This window comes from Lithobates pipiens, unplaced genomic scaffold (genome assembly GCF_037356315.1).
Source record: "Lithobates pipiens isolate NorthernLeopardFrog02 unplaced genomic scaffold, aLitPip1_a1.2 Scaffold_23, whole genome shotgun sequence".
NCBI lineage: Eukaryota > Metazoa > Chordata > Amphibia > Anura > Ranidae > Lithobates > Lithobates pipiens.
Window position 1 is genome coordinate 323357242 of NW_027507785.1, and position 20070 is coordinate 323377311.

Consider the following 20070-nt stretch of genomic DNA (forward strand, 5'->3'; position numbering starts at 1 on the left):
TGCAAGGTCTTGACGTTCTGGTGACTGAAGGAAATGCCACCCCACTGGAAGGTCTGGAGGTTTTACTGAATGGTGGCAATGCCACCCCACTGGAAGTCTGGAGGTTTTGCTAATTGAAGGAAATGCCACCCTACTGGAAGGTCGGGAGATTTTACTAACTAAAAGAAATGCCACCCCACTGAAAGGGCAGTATTCCAAAGTCTGCTGGCACAGCGTCCATCACAGTGACTGAGGCTTAAGCAAGAGTGGCATGTACTTGTAGTCTCTGTTGCCAGCACACATGCTGGGCATAACAATGAAATACCCAGCATCTGGTTACAGCTCATGGCCCCCAGTTACTGCTACACCACCAGGCAAGATCTCTCAGAGCACCAGAGGATGGAAAGGGCTAGAACGTATCCCCTGGCCGTATCCAAGAGTGCAGGGGATGATGAGAGCCTAGGGCAGTGATGGCGAACCTTGGCACCCCAGATGTTTTGGAACTACATTTCCCATGATGCTCCACTACACTGCAGAGTGCCAGAGCATCATGGGAAATGTAGTTCCAAAACATCTGGGGTGCCAAGGTTCGCCATCACTGGCCTAGGGGATTGTGGGGAATGGTGTTAAAAGAAAACAGCCCCTTCAATGATGAAGGCGAGTAAAGGGGTACTCCGCTACAAATGTACTGTATGTAAACTGCTGCATAAACTATATATTAAAATTTGTAATAAACAAAATATAAATAGGGCTAAAAATAGCTTTTTTTTTTTGCCCCGTCCATTAAAAAAAATATATACAAAACCATTGTGTGTAAGCAGGCAACATCTGGTCCAGGAGCCCCCAGCTGCAGACGCCAGCTCGAATCTGACCTTTTATATGCGTTTTTATTTTTTGCGTTCATATTGGTTCCATATCAACATATGCAAAGTAATCATTTTCTGAAAACATTTTTATTTATAAACATAAATCCAAAGCAGTTTTCTGGCACGGCGATCATTCCACCAGGAGCGGAGACAATGCAGAGGAAAGATATCCACGCTGAATTCACTATCGCGAACAGCTGTCTTGGCTCATGGATGCGTTGTATGGCGAAGGGAGATGCGTGCAATCGCTCGCCAGACGCTCAGACATAGAGCAGAGCATTTCAGGTCATCGCAGAGAAAGCTGTAAGCGTTTTACTTAAAGTAGACGCAAAATAAATGACTAAAATCTCATATAAGCTGTATAACATGTTAAAGCTGAACTCTGGGATAAGCCAATATTATATAAATCCATTCATCATGTGTATTCTTCTTGAATCTCGTGGAGCTTTGTGCATTTCTTCCAGATCTGATTAGTGTGATATTTCCTGTAATAAAGACCACTTACTGCTGCTCTCTCTCCTTATGCAGGGGGGCTGGTCTGGTCTCCTCCCCCTTCCTGTAGATTTCTGCAGGCAGCCTGCAGTAGGTGGTGCCTGCTGGGGCCCCTCCCACAGCTCTGCTCTCTGCACAGGCTATGTACAGCACAACAGAGATGTCACTGATACTTTTTACAAGTTAAAGGGGTTGTAAACCTTCGTGTGCATCCCATGCGTTAAGGTAATATAAAACACCCGGCATTGACTGCCCCCCCCCCCCCCCCCCCCCACGCTCTTACCTGAGCCCTGGAATTTGACCCGCCGCTGACGTGCTTTCTGTCTGCCCGGGGTTCTTGGGTCTTGATTGGATAGACTGATAGCAGCGCAGCCATTGGCTCCCGTTGCTGTCAATCAAATCCAATGACGCAGATGCTGGGGGGAGGGGCCGAGTCTAACATTTGGTGGCTATGGACATCAAATGCTAGACTTGGGAGCATGCCTGCAAGGTAACCCCCTCAGGAGAGCGCTTGCTGGCCAATCAAGCACAGTGATACCATCATCATTAAACCAAGTATTGGTAGTTTTGGCAGTGTGGGCAGGTGCCAAGTCCTGCTGGAAAATGAAATCAACATCTCCATAAAGCTGGTCAGCAGAGGGAAGCATGAAGTGCTCTAGAATTTCCTGCTAGAGGGCTGCGCTGACTTTGGACTTGATAAAACACAGTTTACCAACACCAGCAGATGACACGGCTCCCCAAATCATCACTGGCTGTGGACACTTCACACTGGACCTCATGCAACTTGGATTCTGCGCCTCTCCACTCCTCCTCCAGACTCTGGGACCGCGATTTTCAAATGAAATGCAAAATTTTCCACAATCCGTGATGATTTGGGCGTCACAGTGGTGTAGTGGATAACACCCTCGCCTAGCAGTAAAAAGGGTCGCTGGTTGGAATCCCAACCACGACACTACCTGCCTGGAGTTTGCATGTTCTCCCCGTGCTTGTGTGGGTTTCCTCCGGGTGCTCCGGTTTCCTCCCACACTCCAAAGAGATGCTGGTAGGTTAATTGGCTTCTGTCCTAAATTGGCCCCAATATATGAATGTGAGTTAGGGACCCTTATATTGTAAGCACCTTGAGGGTAGGGACCGATGTGAATGTACAATGTATGTGTGAAGCGCTGTGTAAATTGACGGCACTATACAAGTACCATAAATAAAAAAAAAAAAAATGAAAATAAATTTGGGGGGGGGGGGGGTCATGTCATCTGCTGGTCTTGGTCCACTGTGTTTTATCAAGTCAGCGCAGCCCTCTAGCAGGGAAATTTTGGAGCAGGTCATGCTTCCCTCTGCTGACCAGCTTTATGAAGATGCTGATTTCATTTTTCAGCAGGACTTGGCACCTGCCCACACTTCCAAAACTACCAATACCTGGTCACAGGATCATGGTATCACTGTGCTTGATTGGCCAGCAAACTGGCCTGACCTAAACCTCATAGAGAATCTGTGGGGTATTGTCAAGAGGAAGATGAGAGACACCAGACCCAACAATGCAGCCGCTATCAAAGCTACCTGGGATTCCATAACACCTCAGCAGTGCTGATTTCATTTTCTAGTCACATCAACTTGTATCAAACTAGTACTCAGTTTGCCATCAAATGACCAGGAAGTCGCCAAGATAAATACATTCCAGGTTCAGCAAAACAAAAAAAAAAGGTGTACAGTTTGTTTTCACTAGAAAGCAGCCACAGCCAAGTAGAAAAGCCTGTCCCCTGCCAGCGTGCTGCAAGAGAGCACCCTTGCTCTCTGTGTGAAAGCAGCGGTCTCTCTGCAGAAGTCCAACTCGCCCCTTGCTGAGTCAGACCTATAGCTCCTCAATTAGCAAAGCTCATGCTCCCTGCTGATTGGAGAGCTTTAGCTTGTTCATGCCATAAAACATGTTATTAATGTGTGTAACAGTAATGCAGAGGAACCAGGACCATTTTTAAGGAAGGGCAAAAGGGGGCGGCTGCCCTGGGCTCCATCATTGTTGTGGGGCCCAAAGCAGCTGCCTCCTACTTGCCAACTATCCCAGTTTAAATTCCTTTATCCCTTGAAGATTTAGTCCCGTGCTGTGTCCTTATATCTCAGTGTAAACTTCTGTTGCTGTTGCCCAGCTCTGCAGTTTGACCATGTACACATGACTCACCTGCAGACCCTGTGTTTACATGTAAATAACATGCATTAATATGTATATAGTCGTGGACCAAGGCATTGATATGTAAATAGAGTAAACATTCATATGTATATATGTATATAATGTCCCCCTGAGGTCATATCTACCATCACTTCTGCTGAATGCTGCCCACTGGGGAGGTAAAGGAGCATCCTGCCCACAACTATAGTCATTAAAGCGGGAGTCCACCGGGACTCCGCGTTTTTTTTTTTTTTTTTTTTTTTTTTTTTTTTTTTTAAAAGCCAGCAGCTACAAATACTGCAGCTGCTGACTTTTAAAATAGTGACACTTACCCGCCCAGTGCGCCCGCGATGTCGGCACCCGAAGCCGATCTCTAGATCGTCTGTAAGGTGCTGCTGCCGCCATCTTGGGTATGGGAATCAGGAAATGGAGCCTTTCGGCTTCATTTCCCGGTTCCCTACTGTGCATGCGCGAATCGCGCTGCGCAATAAGGACGGTCCCCGCTGCCTCTGGGATCTGTGTGTTTCCCAGCAGGCAGCGGGGCACTTGCGGAAAGAGGCGTAATCTACGCCCCTTTCCGCAGAGAGTTATCCCGGAAGTGGGTGCAGAATACCTGTACTGTACAGGTATCTGCACCCCCCCTCCCCCCTGAAAGGTGCCAATTGTGGCGCCGGAGGGGGGGAGGGTTCCGATGAGCGGAGGTCCACTTTAGGGTGGACCTCAGCTTTAAGCTGAACATCAGCCTGTTCTGCAAAGGTAAGCAAATTGGAAGGTGGAACCCTTCTTCAAAATAACATGGTGCCACAGCACCCTGAATTGTGGTGCATGTGCCAACAGTCATTGCGCGGTAAGGCTATGCACTAACCTCTAGGAACTAATCAGTGGGCAGTAATAATGTGCAGTAACCTTTAGCAACCAATTAGTGAGTGATATAGATGTCCAGTAACCTCTAACAATCAATAAGGGAGCAGTATTGATGTACAGTAATCTCTAGCAACCAATCAACAAGCAGAAGTCATGTGCTGTAATCTCTAGAAAATAGACAGTGATCCATGATGTGTGCTGTAACCTCTAGCAGCCAGTCAGTGAGCGGTAATGATCCACTGTAACCTCTGGTAACCAATCGCAATCGCTAGCCTGGTCTGATTCAATAAACTGATTTTTAGTCTAGCTGCTATTTTTTGTATGTCTCAGAGCATTTGGAGACCGAAATTGCATGGAAGAAGGGGCCCAAGGAAATGTTTGCCCAGGGTCACCGTCCAATCAATAAGAGGAACCCGTTTTTATAAGTGTGTTGTGGTGCATTGTGCGAATGGGCCCTAAAAGTGGAGATACCCTTTAATAATAATAATAATGTGTTTCAGCAAATGTCTCGCTAGACATTGACAAGTAAATCCAGGACATCCAGGAAGCCGAGCTGGATAACAGTGAGTGAGTGTCAGTCCGCTGAGGATCAGATTCTGCAGAGTCCCTGTCTTCTTCTCTAACATCTGCAGATGGGGAAGCGGGGGAGGGTGGGGGGGGGGGGATTGGGGGTCTTTCTTTTTCTGGGACTCTCAGCTGCAGCTGTCCTTGTTTTACTTAAAGGAACATAATCCCACTTCTTTCTTTCTTTATTTTTGTGTCGACCCCCGGGGGGGGGGGGGGCCAAACACCTGGACCAGCACCGAGGACAGGTCCTCGGAGCAGAAACCAAATTCCAGCAGGGACTGGTGTGACAACAGATAGAAAATACGTTAATGGCAGAAGCTTGTGCACAGACACACTATATTACCAAAAGTATTGAGACACATGCCTTTACACGCATGTGAATTTTAATGGCGTCCCAGTCTAATGCCCTGTACACACGGTCGGACTTTCTGACGGAAAATGTGCGATCGGATCTTGTTGTTGGAAAATCCGATCGTGTGTGGGGCTCCATCTGACTTTTTCCATCCGAATTTCCAACGCACAAAGTTTGAGAGCAGGACCTAAGATTTTCCGACAACAAAATCCGATCATGTGTAGACAATTCCGATGGACAAAGTGCCACGCATGCTCAGGATAAATTACGAGACGAAAGCTATTGGCTACTGCCTTTTTTATAGTCCCGTCGTACGCATTCTACGTCACCGCGTTCGGAACGATCGGTTTTTCTGACAACTTTGTGCGACCGTGTGTATGTAAGACAAGTTTGGGCCAAAATCCGTCTGAAAAAATCAGTTGGATTTTGTAGTCGGAATGTCCAACCGTGTGTACAGGGCATATGTCTGTAGGGTTCAATATTGAGTTGGCCCACCATTTGAAGTATTTGTGAGGTCAGGCACTGATGTTGGCCGAGAAGGCCTAGCTTGCTAGTCTCTGCTCTATTTCATCCCAAAAGGTGTTCTATCGAGTTGAGGTCAGGACTCTGTGCAGGCCAGTCAAGTTCCTCTACCCCCAAACTCACTCATCCATGTCTCTACTCAACATTATCTTTTATAATCATCTTTTTTGTTTGTGTTCACTAAAATAATTTAAGTGTGCTTTTTCCTGAAAATTTGCATTTGATAAACTGCTGCACAAATATTGTATAACATAAAAAATTTGCAACAGCCACCATTTTATTCTCCAGGGCCTCTTCTTTCAGAAAATATATCATGTTTAGGGGTTCTAAGTAATTTTCTAGCAAAAAAACCCCAAAAAACAGATTTTAAGATGTATGTGAAAAAAATAAAAAATTGCCAGGGACAGCAAGTGATAAAATATTATCATTTTATTATGGAATTTAAAAGAGAACTTGCCATACCCAAGGATGCTGATAAGGAAATACAGCCAGTCTTCCTGTACCCAGGCCCCATCAGTTCAAAAGGGGGGCACGGGCACCTGCCAAGCAGGAGCAACTCTTGTGGCTCCCCTTGCAGCTCTGCTGGCTTCTCCCCCTTGTTCTTCCTCCATCTGCACTGCAGGGAGGTTGCTTTCTGTGTCCTCACCCCCCCCCCCCCCCCTGCTGTCCAGGCCTCCCTGTGTGTCCAGGGGTGGACTGACCATTGCCCGGGGGCCCCATAATCTCCTATTGCCCAGGTGCCCCATGAGTTTTCAGTCCGCCTCTGTGTGTGCCCCCCTACCCTGTGGCATTACTGGCATTACCAGTTTTCCTCCTCTCCTCTCCCGCCAGCAGCTTCTGAGAGCACACAGGGGGATGTTTCAGGGTGTGCTTTAAATATGTCCTATTTATCAGCCCCTTTCTTTCCTGAATGAACACAGTGAGTGACTGACACCGATCACTCACTGTGTCTATCACTGAAGCATAGTCAATTGCGTTTGTGTTTACTATGCTTCTGTTTGTTAATGAACAGGGAGCCTCAGAGTGCTTCCCATTCATTTACTGTCCAGTGCAACTGAGGCTGCAGAGAAAGACACGGGGAATCTCTGTCCTCCGTCCCTTTCTCTGTTTCAAAATAAAGACATCAGGGGTCTGTTTGGACCCCTGATATTTCTCCCAAAAAAAAATGAGGGGGGGGGGGGCTGTCAGGTAGGCTGTACAGGGCCCCGTAATTTCTAACAGCAGCCCTGGCCATACCAGCATGGTTTAGGTAACTGGTTTAAGGCCAGCATATTGGTTTGACCTATCAGCTCACTAGTAACTTCTGTGGTGACCCTGATGTAATTGGCTTACAATCAAGATATTAGAAAGCGGTTGCCTCCATTGTGTAGGAATGACAGGTGCTCTTTAAATACTGTTTCTTCCTTCTGAAGCAGATGTGTTGATTGGCTGACACTCCATCCTGCAGCCTTGGCGTTATCTCAGCTTACATATTGCTGACTCCTTTGTATGTTGGAGGGGCGAGGTGAGAAATACGGAGGCTGATATTTCTACAGTCAGTCGTAAATCTGGACACAATCTATCGCCTGCAGAACCCGGCTACAATCTTTGGCCAAACCAGAGTGGCAACCTGAACTCGATCCGTCTTCTGGTTTGCAGTCGGAGAAGCTATTTTAATCGGAAACAGGTTTATTTCCCATAGAGGGGGCAAAAACTACGAAAGGCCGAGACTCCGAGACTACGCGTCCACACCGGAGCAACATGGCTGCGGCTTCTACAACACAGCGACAAAATTGTATTTTACCAAGTTCCAAGTTTTGTACATTTTTAAATATAATACAGTGGACAAAGCACAGGAGATGGATGGCCAGTGGCCCTTTCCCTTTGGGAGATGATCGGCAGCGATCAGAGCCCCCCCACGGGAGACATACAGCAGAGATCAGTGGCCTTACCTTAGGAGGCCGATGCTGTTCCCCGCTCCAGCTTGCCAAGGGAAGAGCTGGGGCAGGCAGTTGCTTCTCCTCCCGGCCGAACAGGAAGTGGGTCCTGAGACCGATTGGCCGGAAATCCGATTGGCCGGAAATCCTAAGACTCCCAGCCAATCGGGGTCTCAGGACCTGCTTCCTGATTGCCCAGGAGGAAAAGCAGGAAGACATTAGCAAATAGTAATTTGCAAATGTCACACAAGTGGATGGGCCCGGGGCGAAGTGCTCTGTGCCCTTGGTACACCCTTTTTTGAAGCCAATTAGAGCCTCAGGCTCTAATCATGTGCTTAAAAAAAAAAATTTAAATCCATGTGTCCGGCGTTCTGAATGCAGATTAGGCACTGGGGGCATGGATTAGGGGGGCGGCACCCCTGTGCCCCTAATGGACGGGCCACCACTGAGGGAATCAGTTGTCTTCTGGGTACAGGGTGAGGGGGGTCAAAGTCACTTATTCTGTGGAACTCAATAGTTTTTTCTTCAAAGGTCATTCAAAACAGATTAAAAAGGGATACAATAAAAAAAAGTATTACAATCATTACAATGTAACAAGATAAGAATGTATACCAGAACATCACACAAGTGGATGGGCTTCAGGGCTGGTGCAAGGATTTTTGACACCCTAGGTGGAACCTCATCTTGCTGCACCCCCCCCCCCCCCCCCCCGCACAAATCACCAGCACTCATCAAATGCAGCCTCACCAGCGCCCATCAAATGTAGCCTCACCAGCACCCATCAAATGCAGCCTACCAGTGCCATTCAATGAATGTTTGCTTGCTGCGGGAGTCGGGACACAGACACAGTCCTCCACCACTGCTGCGCCTCTGACACTATGTGTGAACGGAGCTGCGGCTGCCTGCTGATGCTGAGACTTAGTTGCTGCAGAGAGATGAGAGTAGGAAAACCAGTGGCTGGGCACCATAGGCAGCAGGGCACCCTAGGCGGCCGCCTAGTTTGCCTAATGGTAGCACCGGCCCTGATGGGCTTGTGTCTTTTTTCAACTAGACTATCTATGAAACTATGTAACCTATCACCCCTAACGAACACCAGCCTTAAAAGAGAAGTATGGTGATGTGTTTTTTAATTATACTTACCTAGGTGGATGCAGCATCTGCCCCATGCTGGCTCGAGAAATGAGTGATCAAACACCTCTGATCGCTCAGTTCTCCATAAGCAGAGAGCTGGTGACTGTCAGTCAACAGCTCCCTGTTCTCCCCTCCATCACTCCCTAGAGCGCTGGACTGTGGAGGGGGCAGGAGCAGCTGGCTCAGGCTCTTAGTCTCTGGCCTAAGGTGTCCCTGCAACTAATCTTTTCCCCTTTACTAACAAGCGGCCATTTTGGTAGAGGCAGGGCTATGCTTCCTCATACCAGAGCCTCCAGCAAGGAGAACAGTGAGCAAAAACCATAGTGCCAGCACCTAATCTTTTAAGTCGACCAGTCAGAGCCAGCAGAGCCTTATGCCCCGTACACACGAGCGGACTTTTCAACATCCAAAGTCCGACGGACTGATTCCGGCAGACTATTCGATCGTGTGTGGGCTGCAACGGACTTTTGATTCACCAAAGTCTGACGGACTTTAGAATATGGAACATGCTTCAAATTTTTCAGACGGAACTCCGCCGGACTCGGTCCCTTCGAAAAATTCGCTCGTGTGTATGCTATTCCGACGGACTAAAACCGACGCTAGGGCAGCTATTGGCTACTGGCTATGAACTTCCTTATTCGAGTCCAGTCGTACGTCATCACGTTCGAATCCGTCGGAGTTTAGTGTGATTGTGTGTGGCCAAGTCCGCTCAGCCGAAAAGTCCGTCAGAACTCTGTCGGAACTCCGGCAGAACTCCGGCAGAACTCCTTCGGGAGTCTGTCGGACATAAGTCCTCTCGTGTGTACGGGGCTTAAGATGATCTCACATAGCACATATACAGTTAGGCACACTGATATTCCAGGAAGTTCACTTCTATGTTTCTACAGGAATTCTGGATGAAAGGTAGACTTTTCAGGGTACTGATTAGGGACAATTAACAGTCCTACATTTTACCAATCACATAGCAAATCTTTCGTTCCATTTTATTTGCTGCTGACGAAGCTGTGAGCTTGTTTTCAGCTCTTTCCTGTCCAGCCAGTGTTGTTGACCCATATATCACAAGCAATCACCTGGTCAATTCTAGAGTATGAGTTGTGCCTCGAAGAATGGTAGGTATAATCGCGTTCGTTTGCATGCTGACATCTCCAGACTTCATACATCTCCTCTGCATGGAGAAGAGATTGAAGGGAAGGCGGTGGTCGTCTTGCCGTGGAGGTAGTGTCCATGTAGAAATCTGGTGACAGGTTATGATCTCCACATACTACCAAGGAGCCCCATTTGATGGCAGATATTTTACTGTGCAGGCGCTTTAGGAAACGCAGTTGATGAGAATTGGGTGCATGCAGGTTCACCATAGTATAGGGTTTGTTATTAAAGAGGAGCTGCACCTAAAAAAAAAAATATTAAAAGCCAGCAGCTACTAATATTGCAGCTGCTGACTTTTAATAATATCACACTTACCTGTCCCAGGTTCCAGCGATGTCGGTGGCAGATAACGAGCGATCGCTCATCTCGCTGCAGCCACCGCCGCCATCCTCTGTCAGGGAATCGGGAAGTGAAGCATGAGGGCTTCACTGCCCGGTTCCCTACTGCGCATGCGCGAGTTGCGCTGCGCTTCTTTTATGGTCCCCCGCTGTGTCTCTGGGAACTGTGTGTTTCCCAGAACACAACGGGGGGGGGGGCGTAGCCATGCGGGGGTGGGCGGAGTCATGCGGCGGTCTGGCCGGAAGTGGGTGCAGATACATGGATTATCCAGGTAACTGCACCCCCCTCCCCCCCGAAAGGTGCCGATTGTGGCACCGGAGGGGGGAGGGATAATACTAGCGGAACTTCCCCTTTAGGGTGAAGAACCGCTTTAAGTTCACAGAGAAGAATAATGTAGTGACCATCAGGGTCAGCATGTAGTTCCTTCATGGTGAAGGCAACTGAGTCTTTGACGGCGATAAGTACACCTCTCTGTTTCGTAGTGCCTGAGGCTAAGAAAATATGTGGAAAATTTTTGTGACGGATTTGGGGTGTGCAGTCAGCAGCAAAGTGGGTCTCTTGGATGCAGAGAACATCCGCTCGTAATTTGATAGCTTCTTTCCAAAGAGAAATCCTTTTGGCAGGATGGTTGAGACCATTAACATTAAATGAGACTATATTAATAGCCATAGATAAGCACTGAAGAAAGATAATGAGGGTACCTCATGTAGATCTCCAAAGTCTCTTGCGAGTTGTCTCCAGGTGTTGCCTGAGGATACTATTCCAGGGTGATGAGCTTGGAATTGTACGGAAAGACCAGACCTTCTAGGAGGGAAGTAGAGAGGGGAGAGCAAATAAAACCAAAAAAAAACCAAACACAGTTCTGTAAAAAGATAAGTGCAATCCTGCACTTGAAGGCAGAGCAGCTGCCCATATCTTTGGGGGGGGGGGGGGGGGGGTGGAAGAGAACAGAAACACTGAGTGGGGTCCTCAGTGCAACAGGAACATTATCATATAAAGATATAGTCGCATCATACTAGCGTGCAGTCAAGACTGGCGTTGCTTGTGCTTTTTCTTGTGTTCTACCTTTTGCCACTCCAGCTGTAGGTGCTCACTTGAGGAGGGAGAGGTGCCCTCAGATGTCTGGACAGGGAGAATGTCCAGTGAGCGTAACAGTGTGAGACCCTCTTCAATAGAGTTAACGACAGTGGTTTTGCCCTCGTGGGTGACTGTTAGCTTCACGGGGTATGCCCAACGGTATGGGATGTTATGGTTGCGTAGGGCTTTAGTCACAGACAGAAGGGATTTGCGCTTCTGCATGGTAAACTGTGAGAGGTCCGTGAATAGTTGGATGTGAGCATATTCTGCAGGCGGGTGCTGGTGTTTGTGGAAAGCAGACATAAGTTGCTCTTTCATTTGGAAAAAATGGACTCTCATCAAAACATCACGGGGAATGTTATCAGGAAGAAAAGTAGGCTTTGGCAGTCTATGAATGCGATCTATTTGCATTTCTGCTTGAGGCAGGGAGGGGAGAAATGCCTTCATCAGGTCCTGGGCAGATTGCTGGAGTTGTGTGGAGAGGACAACCTCCGGGACCCCCCTTAACTTTATATTGTTTCTTCGCGACCTGTCTTCCAGGTCTGCGACTTTAGCCTTAAGCCATGCGACTTCCTCGGCTTGATCGCTATGTGTGTCAATCAGGGTATTATGTGAGGTGGCGAATTCCCCCATTTTACTTTCAATATGGTCAACTCTCGTGCCCAACTCTCCTACCTCAGTCTTAGCCCCTGTACACACGGTCGGAGATTTCCACAACCAAATCCGTCGGATTTTGCCCTTCGGATTTTGTCCGTCAGATCTTGTCCGAAACAGTTGCATACACATAGTTGGACAAAGTTGGCGAAAAATCCGATCTTTCAGAACGTGATGACGTAATTTTGTTACGATGGGACTACATTCGGGCTAGTAGCCAATAGCTTTGATGTAGGAATTTGATCTGAGCATGCGTGGCACTTTTCTCTACACATGATCGGATTATGTCCGTTCGGCCCAGTTGGTCGGGAAATATTTCCAACATGTTGGAAAATTGGGTCCGACGGATATTCCGACGGAATCAGTCCGATGCATACCACACACAGTCGGATTATCCGACGACAGGGTCCGATAGGACACATTCCGACGGATTCTCCAACCGTGTGTACAAGGGCTTAAAGTTATTAAGGCATTGCAGCATGTCATTATGCATAGAGGTGCGGAGGGAGAGAAGCATCTCCTTCAGCATTGTATCAGAGATAGGCTTGTCGGTGGTGGGGAAAGCAGTGAAGGGGTCAATCAGCTCCCTCGTGTCCTCTAATGGGTCCCGGCCTGTGCTCACCTGGGTGATGTCTGAAGCCATCCTTGGCTTAGATTTAGCCGGACTGCGGGAGAGTGGCGTGGAGGCATCCGGAGACCGGCGGGAGCCCGTCTCTTGGTTCCCAGGGCTGGATGCTGCAGAGCTGTCCGAGGAGGAGGCCACCGGAGTGTAGGGGCCGGCACCATTTTGCCATGGATCGCGGCCTTCCCGTCAGAAGAAATCGTCTGGTTTCTTCGGAGCTACCGCTCCCCTCCGTTTTCTGGACATCCCACAAGGGTAACCGGAGCCTCAGGCGCTTGGTAAAGGGCTTTCGGGTCAGCGATGTTGGCAGTAAGTTGTTCAGTTCCCGTTGCTGGAGCGGAGCTGTGTTAGCAGACGTCCATCCAGCAGCGCGGTAGCTACACCCCCCCAAAAGCAATCACCTGGTATAGAGCACTAGGAAAAAGGTTACTTGTGGTAAAAAAAAAATTGATCATACTAGAGTAATCTAAAATCTAAATTTATTATGTAGCAAAAATGGCACAGCCTAAGGCCATTAGTAGAAAAGACAGCTTCACAGCATTTACCATATTTATCGGCGTATAACACGCACCCCAAGTTTAGGAGGGAATTTTAAGGAAAAAAACTTTTAGGAGGGAAGTTTAAGGAAAAAAAACGTACATTTAAATGCCCATCAATGCAGCCTTATCAGTGTCCATCTGCAGCCTTGTCATTGCAGCCTTGTCAGTGTCCATCTGCAGCCTTGTCATTGCAGCCTTGTCAGTGTCCATCTGCAGCCTTGTCATTGCAGCCTTGTCATTGCAGCCTTGTCAGTGTAGCCTTGTCAGTGTAGCCTTGCCGTTTAAAAATGGGCGGATGTCCTGTGTATCATGGCGGCGCTCGTTAGCTCTCGGCCATTCTCGGCGGCTCTCGGCGGCTTTTGGTCGCACTCGGCAGCTTTCGGCGGCTCATGCGGGACTGCGAGATTCGGCGAGAGCAGCCGAAAGCGGCCAAAAGCTGCAGAGAATGGCCGAAAGCCGCCGAAACCTGCAGAGAATGGCCGAGAGGCTCACAATTGGTGGGGGATTGGTGGGGATTGGCGTATAACATGCACCCACGATTTTCCACCTGATTTTAAGGGGGAAAAAAATGCGTGTTATACGCCGATAAATACGGTAGCTAACAACAAATCTCTGTTGTGAAGTGTTCACCAGACACATGCATAAGCACAAGACCTTAAGTTTATCAAATAAAATAAAAGAAAAAACTTCGGGACGCCATGTGACAGCACATAGACGAGTTGTCAGATGAAAACCTCATCATACAATTAAGGATTAAATAACAGTAGCTGTATCTATTAGTGACAACCTGACTATGTGTGGCCCCAGGGAAGGGAAGGGAAAGGGAATAGGGAGGAGGGTGCCAGCTGGTGTTAATGAAAAATCTAAAAAGCATAAGCAGCTCAATAGTTCCACGTGAAATGAAAAAATAGACAAAATAGTCCCAGTTTGTTCGTCAAGGTAAAGTTGCCTTGGAGACCTGTAGAGCTGAAAACATCCTGTATCAAGTTGGTGCATTCACATTGAGGCGCTCATACTCGTCTTCACACTGAGATAAACAGTGGCTGGGGCAGATCCTCTTATAGGAGACTATACGATCAGGGCGCTAAGGGAACCATGGCCAAAATAGGTTTGAGTTCCGGTGGCCAGGTATGCTTGAAAATGGTGTCAGCAAGCTCTTTTAGGATGGAGATGGGAAACTTCACCTACACATATAGTACAGCATGGAACTTCCTGTCATTGACTTGTATCGATCACCCTAGAGCAGTGATGGCGAACCTTGGCACCCCAGGTGTTTTGGAACTACATTTCCCATGATGCTCAGCTACACTGCAGAGTGCATGAGCATCATGGGAAATGTAGTTCCAAAACTTCTGGGGTGCCGAGGTTTGCCTTCACTGCCCTAGGGTGTAGGTACTTTACCGTACGATGTATTTGATGTGCATGAAGTTACATCTCCTGGTATAGTATAGTATGGCTGTTTCACCTGGAAGAAAATCTGTTTGTTTCCCGGCGTCTTCAGCTGTGTGCCATGCGTGATCGTATGTGTCCTTCACGTTGCTGGCATCCCGTCACGTGACGCCGCCTAGGCAAAGCCCCCAGAGCGGGAGGCTGCCAGCAATGCGAAGGAGACATGCGATCACGCACGGCACACAGCCGAAGATGCCGGGAAACAAAGAGATTTTCTTCTGGGTGATACAGCCATACTTTACTTACAGATGGGTCTATAGGAGATGTAACTTTTTCTTTTTACTCCCGCTGACCACCAAGTCTGAGGTATTGTATACTCCCAATGCTGTTGGGGTATTTTCTACTTCCACTGGCCACAGTCCGGCACCTCTAAAATATAAAGAACAGTAAACTGGCCCTTTGTTAAAAAGTTTGGAGACTCCTGGACTAGACTGATGAGGTGATCTGGAAATATTTGTAAGAATTTGGTACTCCCACATCTGCTCATGCCATGGCTTATCTCTGCAGGTCAATAGTACTTAGCAGAGATCTTCTTTAATGACGGTGGTTGACTATGATATATAACAGACGATCTTTGACATAACGTCTCAGAGGCCAGCTTCTGCTACCAAACGCTCCTGTTTGTGAAGGATGAACTCTGCTTGGCTGGTGTTCTGGCATAGGAGATGCTGGGTTTCTTGTGCCACACCGCAGCAACACAGTCTGGCTTGGCAGGAAGACCGAAGCATGATCAGAGGATATGCCAAGGCAGAGTGAAATGTAACACCCAGCCGGAGTGCGTGGGTTCCCCGGCCTCTGCTATTATATATAATCATTTATAATTGTCTTCACTTAGTGTCTCCCATTTGAATCTGCAATTCATATTTCAAGTGGAATTAAATTAGAAAGTCAAACCTACTTCTGTTAGGCCAACAGGCTAAATTAAACACGAATGGGTAGGCATGCATTAGCGGCTCATCATTAATGAGGGTGTCAGGAATTTCTCTCCCAGCAATGCGAGGGCAGGGACTAAACAGAAGTAGTGTTGTGCTTGATAGTAGCAGTTAATCACGTTCAGATGGAGTTGTTCTGTAATGTTGAAGACATTTTGTAACTTCTCCAAACCCCTTCTTCAGTTCTATTGAGTGTCAGGAAGATATCTCAGCATTTATATCCACACAGGTAGCACAGAAACCGTGTAATCCAATCCCAATTCAATAATCCAATGCATCAAGGCAGATGCTGATTGTCCAACAACAGGATGGGCAGTGTGAAAGTTGTGGAACCACCTGTTCTAGTTACATAATCCCTTTGTTGGTTTCTGGAAGTGTGCACAGGTCTCAATTCTTTGGTCCACATAGATGGAGGTGAGATTTGTAAAACTGTCAGGGAAAAGATGTTAAAGTGGCATTTTATGTAGAAGACAGATAGCATTGAAGGCCCCACCCCTCGGGGATAATTGTTTCAGTCTGACATAGGTGGCCTCTTTTACACCTCTTATGAATCAGTTGTCCTCTCTTTCAAAATGTGCGCCTCGTTTTCCCAAAATAATGTCTGTTTACCTTAAAGTGTAGAAAAACTTCTGAGCACTGACCTGAAAATTTTGCCCTCCAATGTTGGGCCATTCATTTGCTGAGAGGTTCCAAAACATTCTTTTGTTGAGAGAGGTTCCTGGGCCATCTGTTTATTAAGAGGTTCCACAACATTCCTTTGTTGAGAGGTTCCACAATGTTCCTTTGTTGAAAGGTTCCATAACATTTGTTTGTTGAGAGGTTCTACAACATTCCTTTGTTGAGCAAGGCTGAAAAAGGTTCCTGGGCCATTCAGGTGTTGAGCGGTTCCACAACATTCCTTTGTTGAAAGAGGTTGAGAGAAGTTCCTGGCCCATCCATTTGTTGAGAAGTTCCACAACATTCCTTTGTTGAGAGATTCTACAACATTTCTTTGTTGAAAGAGGCTGAGAGAAGCTCCTGGGTCATCCCTTTGTTGAGAGGTTCTACAACATTAATTTGGTGAGAGAGGTTGAAAGAGATTCCCGGGCCATTCGGTTGTTGAGTGGCTCCACAACATTTCTTTGTTGAGAGAGGTTCCTGGCCATCCGTTTATTGAAAGGTTGCACAACATCCAGTTGTTGAGAGAGATTAACCACAAGAATCCTTTGTTGGGAGAGGTTGAAGGAGGTTCCTGGCCCATTCAGCTGTTGAGAGGTTCCACAACATTCCTTTGTTGAAAGAGATTTAGAGAAGTTTCTGGACCATAAATTTGTTGAGAGGTTCCACAACAATCCTTTGTTGAGAGGTTCCACAACATTCCTTTGTTGAGAGAGATTGAGAGAAGTTCCTGGGCTATCTATTTGTTGAGAGGTTCCACAACATTCGTTTGTTGAGAGAGGTTGAAAGAGGTTCCCGGGCCATTCATTTGTTGAGAGATTCCACAACATTCCTTTGTTGAAAGGTTCCACAACATTCCTTTGTTGGGAGAGGTTGAGAGAGGTCCAAGTCCATCTGTTTGTTGAGAGGCTCCCCAATATTTGTTTGTTTAAACGTTCCAAAAAATTAGTTTGTTCAGAGGTTCTACAACATTCCTTTGTTAAGAGAGGTTAAAAGAGGTTCCCGGGCAATTTATTCGTTGAGATGTACCACAACATTCATTTGCTGAGAGGGGTTGAGAGAGATTTCAAGGCCATCTGCTTGTTGAGAGTTTCCACTACATTCATTTGTTGAAAGGTTCCACAACATTCCTTTGTTAGGCCACGTACACACGGGCGGATTGGATGGCGTACTTAGTCCGTCCAAACACATTTCAGTGGACAGTCCGCTCGTGTGTGGGCTTCAGCAGACTTTTTCAGCGTGCAGTCTGGCGTACTAAGTATTTCGGATTTTTCGAAATTCTGTCCGTCGTACTTTGGTTTCAGCGGACAATCCGCTCGTCAGTAGGCTAGTTCGACGGACTAAGAATGGCGCATGCCCAGAAAGGATTTACACGGCGGAAGGGTGCTTTGCTGTGTATTGGACTTCCTATTTCTAGTCCCGTCGTACGTACTGTACACGTCATCGTGCAAGCTTTCGACGGACTGTTTGGGTATCCGTGTGTGGTCAAGTCCGTTCATTCGAAAGTATGACGGACTGTCCGTCGGATTGTATGACGGACTAAGTACGCCATACAGTCCGCTCGTGTGTACGCGGCATTAGAAGGTTCCACAAAATTCCTTTGTTGAGATGTTCCACAACAATCCCTTATTGAGATTCCAAGGACATCTGTTTGTTGATAATTTCCAGTACATTGGTTTGTTGAGAGGCTCCACAATATTCCTTTGTTCAGAGGCATAACTAGAACCTTCATGGCCTCAGTGCAAGGAACCATGAAGGGCCCTACTGACCACTGGTCCCAAGGGCCCTTTCCAATGATCTCTGGGTTCTTTTCTCCCATCACGGGAGAAACATCAGTGTTGTGTGTGTGTGTGTGTGGCCTCTTCAGTTTGCTGTTGGGCTACATATCAGATAGGTAGCCTGATGACCAACTGGAAGAGTTTGCAGATTTACAAAATCGTTTTTGCTCATACAAGTCATGGTGCTGGATATAGAGTTAGGTTTACATACACTTTAAATGACACAGTGGGGTTGATTTAGGCCCCTATTACACTGGGGCGGTTTTCAGGCATTACAACGCTAAAAATAGTGCCTGAAAAGTGTAGCGCCTGAAAAAACCGGCCCCTTTCACTCCAGTGTGAAAGCCAGAGGGCTTTCACACTGGAGCAGTGCGCTGGCAGGACGGTGAAAAAAGTCCTCTTTGGAGCGGTGAAACTCATTGAAATCAATGGGACAGCACGGCAATACCGCTGGCAAAGCGCCGCTGCAGCGGTTTTAACCCTTTTTCGGCCGCTAGCGGGGGTTAAAACCACTAAAACGACGGTAAAGCGCTGCTAAAAATAGCGGCGTTTTACCGCCGATGCCCGCACCACCCCAGTGTGAAAGGGGCCTTACTAAAGGCAAGCAGACTGTGGACTTTGCATTCTGTAAGGGCATTTGCTCCAGAGCTTAGTTAATGCGATAAAGCTTTGCTGTCTTTTAGCATCCAATCATGTGCAAGCAAAACAGTTTTCATTTTACTTCCATGTGATCGGTAATCTTTGCAAAGTGAAGCTTCACCTCATTTAATAATTTCTGGAGCAACTGCACTTGCATGGTATATCCATTTTTTTGTAGACGCAGTGTTTTCCTTTAGGTCATCATCAGTTGAATTCTCTTTCCCCCAGGAGCTGACGTTACAACCCTGAAAATGATTCCAGCTAGTAAAAGTTCCATTTATTTTGGGCTGAAATATTTTGTTTTAATATCTCCCGCAGGTTGCGGACATTTTCGGAGTGTAATGAGCGCACGCTGGCCGACCTCCGGGGAAGAAATCTATTTATCACTGTAGACGAGCTATGAAACCATCCATGATGCTCCATAGTGGGTGCTGAGCCACAAGACGGGCTTTCTGAGAAATGAGCGATATTCTCCGAATAGGAAGAAAAAACTCGCGTGGATGGAAAAAAAAACAGAACTTTCCCGGAAGGGTCATTTTCTCCGTTTTTTTTGGAAAACTTCCTCAGCTATTAAAAAATCGAATCACGGGACAGCGCCTGCTCACCTAAGGGAAGCCATTAAAGGTCCAATCCGGGTCCTGCTCTGTCACCTGCTACCATACCAGGCCTGGACAATAAGGATCCCTTCTAAATGATGTTTAACCGCTTCAGCTCCGGAAGATTTACCCCTCTTCATGACCAGGCTATTTTTTGCGATACGGCACTGCTTAACTTTAACTGACAATTGCGTGTTCATGCGACGCTGTACCCAAATAAAATTGATGTCCTTTTTTCCCCAGAAATAGAGATTTCTTTTGGTGGTATTTTATCATCTCCGCGGTTTTTATTTTTTGTGCTATATACAAAAAAAGGACGACAATTTTGAAAAAAAAAAATTTCTTTTTTTTACTTTTTACTATAAACCATATCCAATAAAAAAAATTGTAAAAATGACGACTACAGCGCGGATCTACTTACCCGGGAGGCTGTTTAGTAAACGTCCTCCCCTTTGCACGCTCCCCGTGCGCCCCCCCCCCTGCGCTGTGATCAACGAGTCAATGAGACTCGGGTGATCACAGATCGATCCCGGCCGCCTTACCATCTGATCAGCTGTCTGCTAATGACAGCTGATCACGTGATGTAAACAGAAGATCGGTAATCGTTTTTTTTTTTTCTCAGCGTGATGAGATAAAAAAGCCGATCACCGGCTTCAGCGCAAGGAACATCAGTCCGGAAGAGGAAGAGGCGAAGCCGCCTCATCTGTGCCCACCAATACCGCCTTCCAGTGCCACCTGCAAGTGCCCACACAGTGCCATGAATCAGTGCATAAATGCGATCAGTGCCACCTATCA